General features: G+C 48.0%; 1 protein-coding gene and 1 pseudogene across 1 annotated transcript in view; one reads left to right on the plus strand and one right to left on the minus strand.

Moving 5' to 3' along the window:
- Positions 1–18,968, minus strand: part of SLC23A1 (solute carrier family 23 member 1) — a 457,722-nt gene that overhangs the window by 406,380 nt on the left and 32,374 nt on the right. The window lies entirely within an intron of this gene.
- On the plus strand, positions 1,393–1,522 carry LOC141168076 (U2 spliceosomal RNA; annotated as a pseudogene).

Genomic DNA, 18,968 nt, shown 5'->3' on the forward strand with positions numbered 1-18,968 from the left:
AATGTGGTACTCAGTAAGGGTAATTTTTTTCAGACCAAGCAGAGGGAAAAAATTATGGAATCACTCAATTCTGAGGAAAAAATTATGGAATCACGCTGTAAATTTTCATTTCTAAAACTAACATCTGCATCAAATTAGATCGGCTCGTTAGTCTGCATCTAAAAAGGAGTGATCACACCTTGGAGAGCTGTTGCACAAAGTGGACTGACATGAATCATGGCTCCAACACGAGAGATGTCAATTGAAACAAAGGAGAGGATTATCAAACTCTTAAAAGAAGGTTAATCATCACGCAATGTTGCAAAAGATGTTGGTTGTTCACAGTCAGCTGTGTCTAAAATCTGGACCAAATACAAACAACATGGGAAGGTTGTTAAAGGCAAACATACTGGTAGACCAAGGAAGACATCAAAGCGTCAAGACCGGAAACTTAAAGCAATATGTCTCCAAAACAGGAAATGCACAACAAAACAAATGAGGAACGAATGGGAGGAAACTGGAGTCAATGTCTGTGACCAAACTGTAAGAAACCGCCTAAAGGAAATGGGATTTACATACAGAAAAGCTAAACAAAAGCCATCATGAACACCTAAACAGAAAAAAACAAGGTTACAATGGGCTAAGGAAAAGCAATCGTGGACTGTGGATGACTGGATGAAAGTCATATTCAGTGACGAATCGCGAATCAGCGTTGGGCAAGGTGATGATGCTGGAACTTTTGTTTGGTGCCGTTCCAATGAGATTTATAAAGATGATTGCATGAAGAGAACATGTAAATTTCCACAGTCATTGATGATATGGGGCTGCATGTCAGGTAAAGGCACTGGGGAGATGGCTGTCATTACATCTTCAATAAATGCCCAAGTTTACATTGATATTTTGGACAGTTTTCTTATCCCATCAATTGAAAGGATGTTTGGGGATGATGACATAATTTTTCAAGATGATAATGCATCCTGCCATCCTGCAAAAATGGTGAAAACATTCCTTGAAAGATGACACATAAGGTCAATGTCATGGCCTGCAAATAATCCGGATCTCAATCCAATTGAAAATCTTTGGTGGAAGTTGAAGAAAATGGTCCATGACAAGGCTCCAACCTGCAAAGCTGATCTGGCAACAGCAATCAGAGAAAGTTGGAGCCAGATTGATGAAGAGTACTGTTTGTCACTCATTAAGTCCATGCCTCAGAGACTGCAAGCTGTTATTAAAGCCAGAGGTGGTGTAACAAAATATTAGTGATGTATTGGAGTGTTCTTTTGGATGTTTGTTTTTCATGATTCCAAAGCCATAAAGTTGCCATTTGAAATGACTTTAGTTTTGTGCCATGTCTGTGATCTGCTTTTTTTCAACAACATTAAACAACTGAATGAACATCCTCCGAACCCGGTGATTCCATCATTTTTGCCAGGGGTTGTATATTAAATGGATTTTTAGAACAGGGAGATAGCAAAAGAGCTTGCTCTGTCCACTCCACGCATTGACCTGGAATTACAGAACCTCCAGGACCGGTGCAATCCTTTCCTAATCCAGTTTCCAAAAACAGAATGAATTGAAAGCAATGTATCTTGATTATTTTGATTGATTGTTGAATTTTGGGGAATTTTTTGTTAGCTCTTTTTTTTTCCTTCAATTGCTTTTTAAGGTTAAACATTACACAAGCCAGATGACAAACTTGTTTCAACTGGACTTGACCAACTCTGCTACATTTAGTGTGTGTGCATTGCTTTTACCTATGTAATGTAATGTAATGTATTCAATTTGTAATGTATTGTTATCTTTCTATCTAGCTATCATGTATCTATCTATCATCTATTTATCTTTCTTATCTATCCCTTCATTTTTGATGAACAGTCAGACAAGGTTTTGGCTGCTTGCTACAGGTGTGATAAAATGCAACAATGTACTTGTCCTTTGCTACATTGTTGCACACACACCACCTATCAAGCCAGCTCCCTTGTCATCAGCTGCTATTGTTTTAATTCAACCGACCTATCAAGTACGTTTTTTCCTTGTTTTTTTGGCGCTATGATTTATTTAGTGAAATGCTGGCTCCCTCTGGGGTAGAGCACTGACTTCTTAATTTTCTTGTATTGCTGAGGATAAAAAAATGCTCAACTTTGGTCTGTGGTGTTGTTTTAAAGTGCTGACTATGTCTGTCTGCCTGAGCGTACTATTGCTTTTTAGCCAGTCAGGCAGACTGCATACAGTAGATAGAATCAGTGAATGGAACACTGTGCATGTCACAATGGGCCCCTTGCATTTATCTGGCTGGGGGGTAGCAGCCATCTTTAGTTAGCAGAACTTGTTTTTGGTTTTTCTCTGTCTAGTGGCCTTATGTGAACATACATTTACATTTTGCATGCACATCAATTTACGTTTCAGTTCAGACTCCCAGGTTTTTTCTTTGCAGTTTAGTGTGCTTTAGTGCATATAAGGGTGTGGCCGCCCTTTGTCTGAGCTGAAAGGTTCATTCTGCCTCAGGTCTATGCTTCTACTACGGGTTCAGTCTCTCTGCCCTTATCCATATGTATGTCACTTGACTAATGGTAAGGCTTTAATATTAGAGTTAGGACTGTCCCATAAGGGTTACCGTGACGTGGTGGGATGGCTTTTACATTATTTTGATCAAAATTATGTTAACTAAATACCCTTTAATATTTATCATTATTTTTGCACTGTGCGATTTATCCATTTACTTTCAGTTATTTGGGTATTTTGCTTGTTTTTGGTTTTTATTAATTTTCTTGTATTGCTGAGGATTAAAAAATGCTCAACTGCTCAACTTTGGTTTGTGGTGTTGTTTTAAAGTGCTGACTATGTCTGTCTGCCTGAGCGTACTATTGCTTTTCAGCCAGCCAGGCAGACTGCATACAGTAGATAGAATCAGTGAATGGAACACTGTGCATGTCACAATGGGCCCCTTGCATTTATCTGGCTGGGGGGTAGCAGCCATCTTTAGTTTGCAGAACAACCTTCAGCTGTTATGATCTGCAACAAGTACTAAGGAAAGAAGGGGGAAAGCTATCCCTACAGTAAGACTAAGCTGAATCCCTACAATGTAGCGGGCTGCCTGTTCCTTGCAAACAGACCCGCCTTAGTCCTCGGATAGTCTGAACGAAGACATAATGCATAAAGGGAAGGGGTCCCTAAAAGAACTAAGGACTGGAACAAAAATGGGACACCTCCTGAACAGAGAAAGTTGTTGCAGAACACAAAAAGATAAACAGACAAAAAGGTACTAAAGGTCCCAGAAGGACCAAGCGAACTGACAGAGATAGGCACAGAAGCACCTGGCTAGCAAAACAGTCAAACAACACTGAAGTTCAGCACAGCCAAAAGGGCGGAGCTTGAATATAAAGGCAGATGGTCACGTGACCGCAAAACACAAGATGGAAAAAACAAACAGGAAGGTTCTAACAGTACCCCCGCTTTTATGAGGATCCTCCGGATCCTCCAGGCCCAGGCCTATCCGGAAACCTCTTGTGGAAAGCTCTAACAAGCCTAGGAGCAGAGACATCATCCGCCCTTAACCAGGAGTTATCTTCGGGACCGAAACCCTTCCAGGAGGCGAGATACTGTAATCTTCCTCTATGCCATCTAGAATTCAAGATAAGAAATATTTCATATTCGCCGTCTTCCACCCTAGGAGGAACTGTAACAGTGGCATCCCTATCTGATACATCAGCTTTTTTCAACAAGGAAACATGAAACACAGGATTAAATTTCCAGGAAGAAGGGACATCCAACCTAACAGCAAACGGGTTAACAACCTGAAGCACTTTAAATGGACCCACAAACGTAGGACCTAGTTTTTTAGAGGGAATCCTCAACCGCAAGTTCCTTGAGGACATCCAAACCATGTCACCCACAGTAAACAAAACCTCCCTTCGTTTCCTGTCAAAATACTTCTTCGACTTCTTGTTAGCCTCTTGAAGGTTGCAACGTACATTAGTCCAAACTCTCTCCAAATCACCGGAAAAATTCTCCTCCTCTGGCACCACCGATCCCAATTTGGAGAACGAACCAAAAGACGGATGTCTCCCAGTAAAACAAAAAAAGGAGAACACCCAGCTGAGGAGGATGTATGATTGTTATGAGCAAATTCTGCGAGAGGCAGAAACTCAGACCACACCTCTTGATTGTCCGCCACAAAACAACGCAAAAACTGTTCCACATCCTGGTTCTTTCTTTCAGTCTGTCCATTAGACTCAGGATGATACCCAGATGAAAATGACAAATGGACTCCCAACCTGTCACAAAAAGCACGCCAAAAGCGAGCCACAAACTGAGATCCTCTATTAGAAACAATATCTGTGGGAACGCCATGAAGCTTGACAATCTCCTTAACAAACGCCTTAGCGAGTGTCTTGGCGCAGGGCAACTTAATGAATGGAACCAAATGACACATCTTACTAAAACAGTCCACGACCACCCAGATGACAGTAAAACCCTCGGACACAGGCAGATCAGTAATAAAATCCATTGTGAGATGCGTCCAAGGCACACTAGGAACCTCCAGAGGGCAAAGCAACCCCGCAGCAGGAGTATATGAAGCCTTTGACCTAGCACACACAGTACGTTGACGCACCCACTTGATGACTTCTTTCTGCCATCCAGGCCACCAAAAACTGCGACTGATAAGTCTCTAAGTCTCTGAAATTCATGGATGACCTGCCAACCGAGACTCATGACACTCCACAAACAAATCTCTCCTAAAGGTTCTAGGCACGAACAACCTCCCATGGGGAGTGTTAGATGGAACATCATCTTGAGCTTTCAGAATCCCATTCTCCAAAACGGACTCCAATGCCGCCACCACAACTCCTTTCTGTAAAATATTCTCCTCCTCCTCGGCACCAACCGTAGGAGAGAATCTGCGAGATAAAGCATCAGCTTTAACATTCTTAGTACCAGGGATATAGGTAACAGAAAAATGAAACCGAGAAAAAAAAAGCGCCCACCTAGCTTGACGGGCATTCAAGCGCCTGGCAGCATCCAGATAGATCAAATTCTTATAATCTGTGAAAACCTGAATAGGAAATCTAGCGCCTTCCAAAAAATGACGCCAATGTTCAAATGCGAGTTTTCCCGATTTCCAACATCATAATTCAGTTTGGTTTCCGAAATTTTTTTCTAAAAGAAGGCTCAAGGATGTTCTCCATCCCTGTTCTCCTGAGACAAAACTGCTCCGACCCCCACCGATGAAGCATCGACCTCGACCAAAAAAGGCTTGTTCTCATCAGGCTGCATAAGGATAGGGGCAGAACTGAACCTCTCTTTGAGATACTTAAACGCTTCAATGGCCTCAGTAGTCCACTGGACCGTATTCGCACCTTTCCTGGTGAGATCGGTTAGAGGCTTAACAATTACTGAAAAATTCTTAATGAATTTCCTGTAATAAGTGGCAAAACCCCAAAATCTCTGTATAGATTTCAAACCAATAGGCCTAGACCATTCCTGCACAGCCTGAACCTTTACTGGGTCCATCTCAAAGCCATCGCTGGAGACAATGAAGGCCAAAAAACTAATTTTCTGCACAGCGAACTCACATTTCTCCAGCTTAGCAAAGAGTGAATTATCACTCAATGACTGCAAAACTTCACATACACTCTGCCAATGGGACTCCAGATCTGACGAATAAATCAAAATGTCATCTAAATACACAACCACATTCTTACCAATCAAAGGTCTCAGGATGTAATTAATAAGGTTGGGAAAAAATGCAGGTCCATTGGCAAGACCAAAAGGCATCACCAGATTCTCAAAATGAACTACCGGAGTGTTAAAAGCAGTTTTCCATTCATCACCCTCCTTCACTAGTAACAAATTGTATGCCCCCGGAGATCAATCTTAGAGAGCCACTTGGCCCCCACTAACTGGTTAAACAAGTCAGAAATTAACGGCAATGGGTAGGAATTGCGTACGGTAATCTTATTAATTTCACGAAAATCCAGACATGGACGTAAACCCCCGTCCTTTTTTTTAACAAAGAAAAATCTAACTGCCACAGGCGACTTAGAAGGTCTAATATGACCAGCAGCCAGGCTAGTCTGTATATACTCCTCCAAGGCCTTTCTTTCAGGGATAGTAAGATTAAACAAGCGACTCTTGGGAAGAGTAGCTCCCGGAACAAACTCAATGGCGCAATCATAATCCCTATGAGGAGGTAAAACTTGCGACTCCTCCTCCGCAAAAAACCTCCAAAAATCTTGAATAGGTACAGGTAATTCCCTTTTTCCACAGCTGCAATGTGACCATTACAACATTTATCATAGTTAGTCATGAGCGAGTATGTTCTGTTAACCCTCTCGGCGAGTATGCTCGGGCCGAGCACCGAGTAGTTACAGCTGCTCGGTGTTATGTTTGAATCACTCCCATGTGCATGATTTGCGACTGTTTGACAACTTTAATACATGTGAGGAATGTGTAAGAAATAGACATTCCTTACATGTACTAAAGCTGTCAAACAGTCGCAAATCATGCACACGGGAGTGATTCAAACATAACACTGAGCAGCTGTAACTACTTGGTGCTCGGCCTGAGCATACTCGCCGAAAGGGTTAACAGAACATACTCGCTCATCACTAATCATAGCACTTCGGACTACAAGACTTTATCATATTAGTAGACTAGTCCAGCAAAGGATTGTGCAGTTTTAACCAAGGCAATCCTAGAACGACCGGAGAGGGTAAATTATTTAATACAACCAAGTCCAAAACCTTGTGAGTAATACATTTCAAGGGAGTATTATCAATTGCAATCACAGAAATAGGTGATGACAAAGGTTTGGACTTCAATTTAAGTTTTTCCAAAAACCCTTTATCAATCACATTAAGTGTTGAACCACAATACACAAATACCTGAAGTTCAATCAAATTTTCCTGCAAAGTAGTACTCCCTGAAAGAAATACTCCGGCAGAGCATAAACAAGCTATACTGGCGTACCTGACCTTTTTTTTTTTCTTTACTTAAACGAAGCTCACAATACTTAATCAAATGGTCAGCTTTACCACAATAAAGACACAATCCTTCGGTGAACCTCCGGTCTCTTTCCTGAGAGCGGAGCGACATCGCCCCAACCTCCATCGGTTCTCTGCTGTCTGAGCAGATTTTATGTGGACTAGGACCTGGCATTACCGGAGTTTTTACCTCATTCTGCCTAGATCTCAACCTACTATCCACACGAACAGCTAATTGCATGGCATCCTGCAGAGTCTCAGGTGTGGGGAACACAATTAGCAAATCCTTAACCCTTTCACTCAGACCAGCAAGAAATAGACATTTTAGAGCAGGATCATTCCGTTTGACTTCTGAAGCCCACCTTCTAAACTGTGTGCAATAATTTTCAACATCACCTGACCCCTGATTCAAATGCCTGAGTTCTGCCTCAGCAGATGAGATTCGATCAGGATCGTCATATAATAGACCCATAGCAGAAAAAAATTCTTCTACCAACCTTAAGCATGGATCTTTAGGTTTGAGAGAAAAGGCCCACCCTTGTGGTTCATTGCACAAAAGTGACATAATAAAACCAATGCGCTGTGATTCATTCCCAGAGGACCTTGGTCTCAAACGAAAATATAACAAACAAGCATTTTTAATGGAAAAAAAATCTTGCTGTTTACCATAAAAAACATCAGGCAGTTCTACCTTGGGTTCCACAAAATGCGCTCCAGAACAGCTACTCACATGTTGCTGGAGCTCGGCCTCCTCCAGAGACAATCCCTGCAAGCGTTGAGCCAAATCCTGGACGGAAGCCATATTGATAGAGACGCCGTCCCTCTCACCTCCCCGCTCCTGGCGCGGCGTCCTCCTGCGCTTCTCTCCCCGCTGCTTCCGGCACGCGCTCCTTCCCCGGCAGTGTGCTTAGGGCGCGCGCGCGCGCTCCCCCTCTCTTATAGGGACCGCGCGCGCCATCCTAAGGAGTCCCCGGCCAATTGCTGGAGGACCTCCCATATATAAGGCACCTCCTCCAAAATGGAGGTGCCCGAGCAATGTTGTTGCAAAGCCTTCACTCTGCTTCAGCCCTCAGGTCTCGTTACCAGTTACCTGCCAGTCACCTGCCAGATTCCTGCTTGTTACCTGCCAGTCACCTGCCTGTTACCTGCCAGTCACCTGCCAGATTCCTGCTTGATACCTGCCTGATATCCGCTTACCTGCTTGCAAGCCTGCGGTCCGACGGTCTGCCTTCTGACACCTGTCAGTCTGTCTATGGACCAGCCTGCCCGCTCACCTGGGAGCGCTCACCTACTACCTGTCTGCTAGCCTACCTGGAGGCTCCGCTGTCACGTGCTGTGACCACCTGCCTGTCCAGAGACTGTTGCCCGCTCACCTGGGAGCGTCCACCTGCTACCTGCCTGCTAGCCTACCGGGAGGCTCCGCCGTCACGTGCTGTGACCACCTGCCTGTCCAGAGACTCTTGCCCGCTCACTTAGGAGTGTCCACCTGCTACCTGCCTGCTAGCCTACCGGGAGGCTCCGCCGTCACGTGCTGTGACCACCTGCCTGTCCAGAGACTCTTGCCTGCTCACCTAGGAGCGTCCACCTGCTACCTGCCTGCTAGCCTACCGGAGGCTCCGCCGTCACGTGCTGTGACCACCTGCCTGTCCAGAGACTCTTGCCCGCTCACCTAGGAGCGTCCACCTGCTACCTGCCTGCTAGCCTACCTGGGGGCTCCGCCGTCACGTGCTGTGACCACCTGCCTGTCCAGAGACTCTTGCCCGCTCACATGGGAGCATCCACCTGCTACCTGCCTGCTAGCCTACCTGGAGGCTCCGCCGTCACGTGCTGTGACCACCTTCCTGTCCAGAGACTTTTGCCCGCTCACCTAGGAGCATCCACCTGCTACCTGCCTGCTAGCCTACCGGGAGGCTCCGCCGTCACGTACTGTGACCACCTGCCTGTCCAGAGACTCTTGCCCGCTCACCTGGGAGCATCCACCTGCTACCTGCCTGCTAGCCTACCTGGAGGCTCTGCCGTCACTTGCCGTGACCACCCGCCTGTCAAGAGACTGTCCCCATCACTTGCCGTGACCTCCTGCCCTTCTACCCAGAGACTGTCCCCGTCACTAGCCGTGACTACCTGCCCGCCTTCCCTGGGAGCCACCCGCTTCCTTACAAGGACTGCCCCCTTGTATAGTTGCTCAGAGGTTCCACCTCCCAGACCCGTTACACCTAGCAGGAAGAAGATGCGAGTAGATATCATTTTAGAAGTCAATCCAGATTTACCAGATGTTGCCTTGGGTGTGAGGGATCTGTGGCTGGAAGGAGCAGGATACCCGGTTACATCCTCGGATCCCCAGTACATTATTTCCTTTGATTCTTCGGAGTCAGGGATTTTGGAGGTATTTGTCGATCATAGTCCTGAGCAAGATATGATTCTGGATGATTCTTTCCCGCCATTATCTAAATTCCGTCTATAAAATGCCTCTCATTGAATGTGAGATCTTTAAAAACCCTTGTCCACAGCGCTGCTCTTTTTTTATTATTTAGAGACTTTGAACTTTGATATGTGTCTATTACAGGAATGCAGTCTGCAACATGCAGTAAGATATGATGAACTTAAAAAGGATTGGAAGTCATGACCGTTGGTGTGGTGCGACTCAAACTTAAATAAGGCTGCTGGAGTAGGTTTGCTCTGTTGTGGTAATAACATTGTGATTTCCTCTGTAACGAAGATTGCACCAGGCAGGACAATGTTAGTACATATATACAGTACAGACCAAAAATTTGGACACACCTTCTCATTTAAAGATTTTTCTGTATTTTCCTGACTATGAAAATTGTACATTCACACTGAAGGCATCAAGACTATGAATTAACACATGTGGATTTATATACTTAACAAAAAAGTGTGAAACAACTGAAAGCATGTCTTATATTCTAGGTTCTAGTAGCCACCTTTTGCTTTGATGACTGCTTTGCACACTCTTGGCATTCTCTTGATGAGCTTCAAGAGGAAGTCACCGGAAATTGTTTTCACTTCACAAGTGTGCCCTGTCAGGTTTAATAAGTGGGATTTCTTGCCTTATAAATGGGGTTGGGACCATCAGTTGTGTTGTGCAGAAGTCAGGTGGATACACAGCTGATAGTCCTACTGAATAGACTGTGTAATGCAGCGGCTTGCGGCATTACTGTAATGGTCCAGGGTGTGTTTTGGCCGACTATGTACCTCCCCCAGGTGACTGGTCACATGACTGACATCGCACAGGTCCTGTGCACACAGAAGGTCTGATCACATGACTGTGACATCAGCACAGGTCCTGTCTGTGCACTAGAGGATATATAAACTCTGGTAGATTTGAGACAGGTGTGAAAGGCGTGAGGCCTGTTCCCTGTCTGGGACACCGTTAGAGTGAAAGGCGTGAGGCCTGTTCCCTGTGTGGGACACCGTTAGTGTGAGGCCTAGTGAGGCCTAGTGAGGCCTGGTGAGGCCTAGTGAGGCCTGGTGAAGCCTGGTGAAGCCTGGAAGGTACGAAGGCTGGATCTATGTGTGTGTGAGAGATGCCAGCAGCCTTGGAGGGCAAAAGGGCTGGAGACCACATTTGGTAAGCCTTAGAGCCACAGCTGTGGCAGAACAAAGCGGACTGAAGCAGCTACGACCCGGCAAAGGTAAAAACACTGCGCTATATGGACATTGATATAAGTGACTTTGCTGAAGGCTGTAACTGGAGCCAAGTGGGTCTGTCCGCCACTTGAAAGGCTCCTGGATGTTATGTGTGTAAACATGCTGGTGAGACACTGAAAATGGACTGTGTGATAAGCAGTTATGAAGTGCAATAAACTGCTGGATTGTGAAATACCGGAAAGGTGTTGCCTGGTGTGCTTTAATTGACCCAGTGCAGCGAGTATCCCCCAGCATGATGACTAGCGCTGCCTTACATGTGGTTCAAGAATGCGGGCAACTGCAGCCCGGTTGCTAGGGGCAACTGCAGCCTGGTTGTTAGGGGCAACGGCACAGGACGACGAGTGTGGATACAAGCATCTTGCTGTGGCTCGGCAGGGTCACGAAGATTAAAGCATCTTGCTGTAACTCGGCGGGGTTACGAAAATTGTCTTCGCACTCAAACATGGTTTGCTGTGGCTCGGCGGGGTCACGAAAATTAAAGCATCAGGCTGTAACTCGGCGGGGTTATGAAAATTGTCCTCGCACTCAAACCTGGTTTGCTGTGGCTCGGTGGGGCCACGAAATTTTTTTTCGGGGGGAGCGATGTTAAGTGTCTAGTGTGAACAGTGTACCGCGATGACTATGAATCGAGCAGTATCTCCAGACGGAATGGAGAAGTGGTTGGATGACCGAGTGCATCCGCTCTTCGACATGATGGAGTGTCCTGAAGAAATGCAGGAGCTGATAAAGATGGCTTTGAAAGGAGCAGCAAATGAGACTGAAGCTATTGAGCGATTAAAGTGCCTGTCAAAAGCACAGCAGCAGGCATTTGAGAAAATACAGCAGCAGGACATGGTGCAGGAGTAGCAGGAGCTGTTGGCACTGTATAGAATGGCGGCAGTGGACCATTCTGTGAACTCTCCTGGGGCGCCAGTATTGTCCCAGAGTGCCCGGGGAGGTGGTAAGAGATGTTGTGAACTGAGTCCTAAGATTATTGCTGTTTTTTTTTTTTAAAAAAAATCCCCTACAGGTGTGGGTGTCCAAAATGGGGCGGAGTCTAAAAAAGGGGCGATTTTCACAAGAGCGTGGAGTATAGAAAACCAAAATTTGTTACTGGTTGTGGGTTGGTACCGCCTAAAAATGACAATTTGACCGTTGATAACGGGGTAGCTCCAGTAGAAGGGGTTGACGTCAAAGTGGGAGGTGACCTGTTAGTCCACAAAACCATGGGGAGTGACACAGACCCCGTAGCTGACGGTGACACTACGAAAGTAGAAGGAGAGTTCAGTCAGGAGGAGCTAGACGAGGAGAGAAAGTCCCCCTCTCGTCGTCGACGGCGCAAGGGCCACATAAATGTTGCTCCTGTAGTCTTTGCTTAAAGTGAAAATACAGAAAATATAATGCTGTATGCCTTTGTTCCAAGTGTGGATCCTCCTTTAGAGGCAGAAGAGGAGGTGACGTTGCCAGTAGCAACCTCCGGTACAGTACTGAGACGGAAGTGTGTCACCCTGGCCTGGATGCCACAAGTATAATAAAGCTGTGTCTGAGTGCAAGGGGGAGGTTCTCTAGTCAGGGGAACATTAGCATGCAGTACCTCCTGTCTCAGGCCAGTAGGGGGAGCAGGCTGCCCCTATAAAAGCTGGAACTGGGGGCAGGGTTAGGGAGAACTGGATGACTTGTCTCAGCACTGAGACGTGTCCTGGAGCAGAGCAGGGACAGAAAGTTGTATTGCACCTAAGAGGAAGTGTGGCAGGAGGAGAGCCACAAGCCAGAGACAAGAGGCGAAGTGAGCCTGTCTTGGCAGATAAAGGACTTAATTTACCAGACTTTGGTGTCTGAGGCTGGGAGGATTCCACATTCTCCAGCAGATAACCAGTCCGCAGGGGACTGTATATTCCTTGGCCTAAGAAGCCTGAAGGCCTTGCCACAACAGAAGGGACCAGGAAAGCCTTACCAGGCTGGGAGCAGAAAGGAACCCACGTCGCAGGCCATACAGGCGAGAGTACACGGAAAGCTCGGAAACGTGGGCTGTTACCCTATAAGGAGGAGATAGCCAGAAGGAGCGCAGAAAGCACGGTAGGCCTACACCCTCACCCTGACCAGGGCCAATCTCCCAATTGCTCTCAGACATCCAGGTCCCCTCCTAGCCGGTGTAACATACCTGGCGGCGTCTTTGCATAGTGGTCCATCTCCCACTGTGCAAGAGCGCGCACTTGAGAATGTCTCTCTGGCTTCCCACCATGCTGTCTGTTTGTGTCTGTTTCTGCTGCTTAAGGGCGGCGCCCGATCACTTCCTGCTTTTTGTACCTGCTGTGGGTCACACCCCTTGTGCGTCCTCAGCCTATTGCTGTCTGTCACCTGGTATTTAACCCAGCTGCTCCAATCAATCCCTGCCTGAGCATCTTGCCCTGTCAGTTGGCTTTTGTCTCTGACATGCCAGGTCCTGTCTATGTTACCTGTCTTGCAGTATCTGTTCCCATGTCTGTACTGTGTCCTATCTGTGTACCCTAACCTGCAGTCTGTACACGTTCCTTGCCTCTTGTCTGCCTATCCTGGAGGCTGTATTTCCAGGCCTGTCTGAACACGCTCCTAGCTTGTTCCTCCCGCCTTCTAGGGGCCGATTACCTAGACCTGCTCCTGTATCTTGTCTGTCCTGTCTGAACACGCTCCTTGCCTGTTCGTCCCGCCTCTCTGGGGGCCGTATTCTGAACTCTCTCCTATCTTTTACCTGTTTTTTCTCTATGTCCGTTCCTTTCCTTTTTCTGCAGAGTCTGAACTCGTACCTAACTCCAGCTTGTTGTCTCTGTACTCCCGTTTGTGAGTTTGTGGTCCACTCGCTACTTCTCTGCAAGTACCCTGTGGTTATGGCTCTGCCTTTCCCTTCCTGTCTGTTCCGTGTGAACAGAGCCCTGTCCCCCCTGCTCTGCCTTGTTCTCCGCTCCAGGCGGCCTCGTCCTGCTCTGCTCTTGCTCACCGCTCCAGGCGGCCTCGTCCTGCTCTGCTCTTGCTCACCACTCCAGGCGGCCTCGTCCTGCTCTGCTCTTGCTCACCGCTCCAGGCGGCCTCGTCCTGCTCTGCTCTTGCTCACCGCTCCAGGCGGTCTCGTCCTGCTCTGCTCTTGCTCACCGCTCCAGGCGGTCTCGTCCTGCTCTGCTCTTTCTCACTGCTCCGGCAGTCTCGTTCTGCTCCCTCTTTCTCACTGCTCCGGCAGTCTCGTTCTGCTCTCTCCTTCTTTCTCACTGCTCCAGCAGTCTCGCTCTGCTCCTTCTTTCTCACTGCTCCGGCAGTCTCGTTCTGCTCTCTCCCCTTTGCTCGCTGCCCTGGCAGTCTTGCTCTGCTCCCTCTTGCTCGCTGCTCCGGCAGTCTGCTCTGACCCTTTGCTCGCTGCTCCGGCAGTCTCGCTCTGCTCTGACCCTTTGCTCGCTGCTCCGGCAGTCTCGCTCTGTTTCCTCTTGCTCACTGCTCTGGCAGCCCTACCCTGCTCTTACCCTTTGCTCGCTGCTCCGGCAGTCTCGCTCTGCTCAGACCCTTTGCTCGCTGCTCCGGCAGCCTCGCTCTGCTCTGACTCTTTGCTCCACTCCTGGCGGCCTCGTCTTGCTCTCAACCTGCTGTGTTTGTATACTGCTTCTGCGGTTCTGTTCCAGAAGTCCCAGTCTGTACTGGGTTCTATCCTCTCTGTGCTCCAACCTGTTGTACCTGCCAGTACCTCCCCGTCTGCATACCAGTGTGCCAGCCTAAACCTTCCAGTTCCTGTATTCCCAGGTGTGGGCCAACAGCCGTGTCCGGAGTCTGACCTGGAGTAGACCCTGGTACCTCTGCTCGGTTCCTCCCTGGTGCACTGGCATCGTATGCCGTCGTGCGATCTTGGTCGGATCGGGCAGACACTTAGTTACGCCCCTCCAGGCACTCTCCGGTACGGTACAGTGGAATCACTACAATCACACGCACACGCCGCTCAACCCGGGCGTGTGCATTACAGCCGGGACTGTTTATGGGTCAGTTTACCTGTTCTAGTAAAGACCCTGGACTGCAACCTGTTGTCTGCGTGCTCCTTCGCGCCTCCAGCACTACTGGTACTGGGACTCTCACCACCATCACTCCCACCATCCATTATACTGCCCTGGGGCCTCACTCTTCCCGTGGGGAGTCACACTACCCCAGCTGCACACATCATCAGCCCCAGCGGTCTGCATGCAGCGGCGGTTTCTAATAACCGCAATCCACAGGTGGCGTAGTCGGACATTATCAATAGAGCATAGCAGACTAGCATTGGTCTGACCACCCTGAGCCACGGAACCGAGTTGCCACTACTACTCCCATCATTCCCCTACTGCCCGGATCCGAGTGCCCCACGGCCCAGGGGGCGAGTCAGAAGGATCTGGATCTGACAGCCCTGAAAGAGGAGGCGGCCAGTCATGACCAAGAGCTGGAGCCTATCAGGCAGCAGTATCAGAGTGACGTGCAGCAACGAAGGGAAAACCTGGGGAATGTGTCCTCAGACCAGCTGAGCCTGGAGTCTGAACGGCAGAAAATAAACCAGGTTGTAAGGAACTTGCAGCGAGAACTGGAAGAAAGCAGCGAGGAAGTTAACCAATGGAAGGAAATGTTCCAGGAAATTAAGGAGGACCGCCGCAAAACCAAGGAGAAGGTTTTGCAGTTGAAGCTTGAGAAGGAGGTGCGGCAGGATGAAGTTTCTGGGCGTGAACAAAACCTAGAACGACTGCGCAAACAGTTCAACCGGGAGCTGTTTGAATCCAAGAAGGAATATGGTGAACGCAGTCGGGAACTGCAACAATTTAAGAGAGACTATGAGGATCTCCTCAGGGTTAAAGAAAAACTAGAGGATGATAAAGCGGATGCAGAGCACATGCGCCAAGTGGTTGAGACCACTCTGCAGGACGCCCGTGATGAAAATGATGATTTCCGCAGAAAGACCCTAGGTCTGGAAGCTCAGGTGAAGGAGCTGTAGACGTTCTGTGATAATCTCCAGAGTGCAGAGTCGTGCCTTAAGGAAAGAATCAGCAAGATGGAAGCTGAGCCCAAACAGATGGAGGAGTCTATCGGAGAAGGCACAGTCCAGGGCTAGGAGTTGGCCACTGGAGATGGGAGGTATGAAGCAAATACCTCCTTGAATAATGCGAGCTCGGATGATTCGGTGGATGTAAGAGCCGAGATCAAGGAGCTCAAGGAGACACTACAAGCCTATTTGAAGCAAGAGAAGCTTGAGAGACTGGCTGTTGAGAGCCGAGTGGGCACATTGGAGACAGATAGGTGTGAGAGAACTCTACTGTTAAAGGAACAGTTGAAGCAGGAAGAGCTTCAGAGATGGGCTGCTGAGAGGCGAGTAGCTGAGCTAGAGGAAAAAGTTTTCGAGCTCAAAGGTCGCCTAGCAAAGTATCACTCAGTGAACGAGGCCTCCTTGGAGAAGGAAAAGGGCAAACGAGTTGCACTCACTCCCTTATACCATGAGAAGGTGGACCTGAGGAGAGCTAAGAGAGTGTTAACAGAAGATAAATATGAAATGGAAGTGGTCAAGACGTAAGTTTGTGAATTTGTAGCTGTGAGTCAGCTCAGGGGAAGCATACAGGGTGAGGAAGCTGAAAGTCAGTTGCCCCTGAAACCGGAGCTAGATGATCATTTGGAAACCACTGATGAGACAGAAACATCTCGGTACAAGTGCCTCATAGATGTACCCAATGATTTGAGAGAAGAATGCACCAGTGAGTCCGTGCATGAAGAGTTTAAGAAGGCCGTGGGAGCCTGTAAGGTGTACTCGACCTCAGAAGCTAAACAGCTGGTGGTCCTGTCCACGACCGAAGTCATAGTGAAGAGGGTGGCGACCCTAAGTGACATGCACTGGCGATGTATTCCCACGAAGCGGTTTCTCCGGTTGAAGACGGAACAAGCCGTTAGACAACTGGAGCTTATGAGAAAAGCTCACAGTCTGCGGGAAGAGGTCATCCGGGTGCCTCAGGTTCTGGTGAGAAAGCTCATTGGGAGAAATGGCCAAGCCATGCAAATAATGGTAAAGAAGTCTGGCGTGATGAAAGTAAGCAGTCCACGTGATCGTCAGGACTGGATACCAGATGAAGACGGCATGGTGTCATTCTCCGCTGTAGGAAAGGAAGAAAATCTTGCATATATACTCATGATGTTTGAGTACCGAGTGACCTACCTGCGAGAGGTAGAACAGTTGAATCTCACCAGACTGCAAATGGAAAGGCAGCATCGCCTGAGCAGCAGAAGATGGCAGCCGTCTAGAAATTGTGAGACCAGACAGAGAAAGGGCCCCCTAAATAACAGCTACAGCTGAAGTTAGGGACCTTTCAAGATGTCCTGAGAGTAGTGGGCGTGGGTTTAGAGGTAGTGAGACCTCCAGTAACTCAGGTTTGAGAGGCCCATACAAACGACCCAATAGAGTACGGGACAGTACGGAGTCTAACCGGACCTTAGATACCAGGGAGTGTGAGTCACACTGCTGTATGGACCGCTGGGAGCGGGGGAGGTCTGACAAGGTTACGACTGACCGCTGGGAGCAGGGGAGGTCTGACAAGGTTACGACTGACCGCAGCGAGCGGGGGAGGTCTGACAAGGTTACGACTGACCGCTGGGAGCGGGGAAGGTCTGACAAGGTTACGACCTGGAAAGGTGACTTGACGAAGTCAGTGACAATGACAGATGGTAGGTCCCTAAGGAATGGGTTAATGTCGATGACTAATGTTCCAGAGGCTGAGCAGCGCAATTGTCAAGTACATGGTCTCTGTGTGAACTGTGGGTTATAAGGTGATTGCGTATATTATGTGTTCAACCCCACAAGTCTGAACAGAGGTGGGGGATATGTAATGCAGCGGCTTGCGGCATTACTGTAATGGTCCAGGGTGTGTTTTGGCCGACCATGTACCTCCCTCAGGTGACTGGTCACATGACTGACATCGCACAGGGCCTGCGCACACAGAAGGTCAGATCACATGACTGTGACATCAGCACAGGTCCTGTCTGTGCTGTAGAGGATATATAAACCTGGTAGATTTGAGACAGGTGTGAAAGGCGTGAGGCCTGTTCCCTGTGTGGGACACCGTTAGTGTGAGGCCTAGTGAGGCCTAGTGAGGCCTGGTGAGGCCTGGTGAAGCCTGGTGAAGCCTGGAAGGTACGAAGGCTGGATCCATGTGTGTGTGAGAGATGCCAGTAGCCTTGGAGGGCAAAAGGGCTGGAGACCATGTTTGGTAAGCCTTAGAGCCACAGCTGTGGCAGAACAAAGCGGACTGAAGCAGCTATGACCTGGCAAAGGTAAAAACACTGCGTTATATGGACATTGATATAAGTGACTTTGCTGAAGGCTGTAACTGGAGCCAAGTGGGCCTGTCCGCCACTTGAAATGCTCCTGGATGTTATGTGTGTAAACATGCCGGTGAGACGCTGAAAATGGACTGTGTGATAAGCAGTTATGAAGTGCAATAAACTGCTGGATTGTGAACTACCGGAAAGGTGTTGCCTGGTGTGCTTTAATTGACCCGGTGCAGCGAGTATCCCCCAGCATGATGACTAGCGCTGCCTTACAACTGTTAGAATTTGTATTATGGCAAGAAAAAAGCAGCTAAGTAAAAAAAATGAGTGGCCATCATTACTTTAAGAAATGAAGGTCAGTCAGTCTGAAAAATTGGGCAAACTTTGAAAGTGTCCCCAAGTGCAGTTGCAAAAACCATCAAGCGCTACAAAGAAACTGGCTCACATGAGGGCCCTCCCAGGAAAGGAAGACCAAGAGTCACCTCTGCTTCTGAGGATACATTTATCCGAGTCACCAGCCTCAGAAATCGCAGGTTAACAGCAGCTCAGATTAGAGACCAGGTCAATGCCACACAGAGTTCTAGCAGCAGACACATATCTACAACAACTGTTAAGAGGAGACTTTGTGCAGCAGGCCTTCATGGTAAAATAGCTGCTAGGAAACCACTACTAAGGATAGGCAACAAGCAGAAGAGACTTGTTTGGGCTAAAGAACTTTGCTGGTGACACTGTTGGGGATTTATTCAAAATTGAAGGCATACTGAACCAGCATTGCTACCACAGCATCTTGCAGCGGCATGCTATTCCATCCGGTTTGCGTTTAGTTGGACCATCATTTATTTTTCAACAGGACAATGACCCCAAACACACCTCCAGGCTGTGTAAGGGCTATTTGACCAAGAGGGAGAGTGATGGGGTGCTACACCAGATGACCTGGCCTCCACAGTCACCAGACATTAACCCAATCGAGATGGTTTGGGGTGAGCCGGACCGCAGAGTGAAGGCAAAAGGGCCAACAAGTGCTAAGTATCTCTGGGAACTCCTTCAAGATTGTTGGAAGACCATTTCCGGTGACTA

The sequence above is a fragment of the Phyllobates terribilis genome, unplaced genomic scaffold (genome assembly GCF_046119375.1).
Source record: "Phyllobates terribilis strain yellow unplaced genomic scaffold, ASM4611937v1 Scaffold_11__3_contigs__length_659146591, whole genome shotgun sequence".
Lineage (NCBI taxonomy): Eukaryota > Metazoa > Chordata > Amphibia > Anura > Dendrobatidae > Phyllobates > Phyllobates terribilis.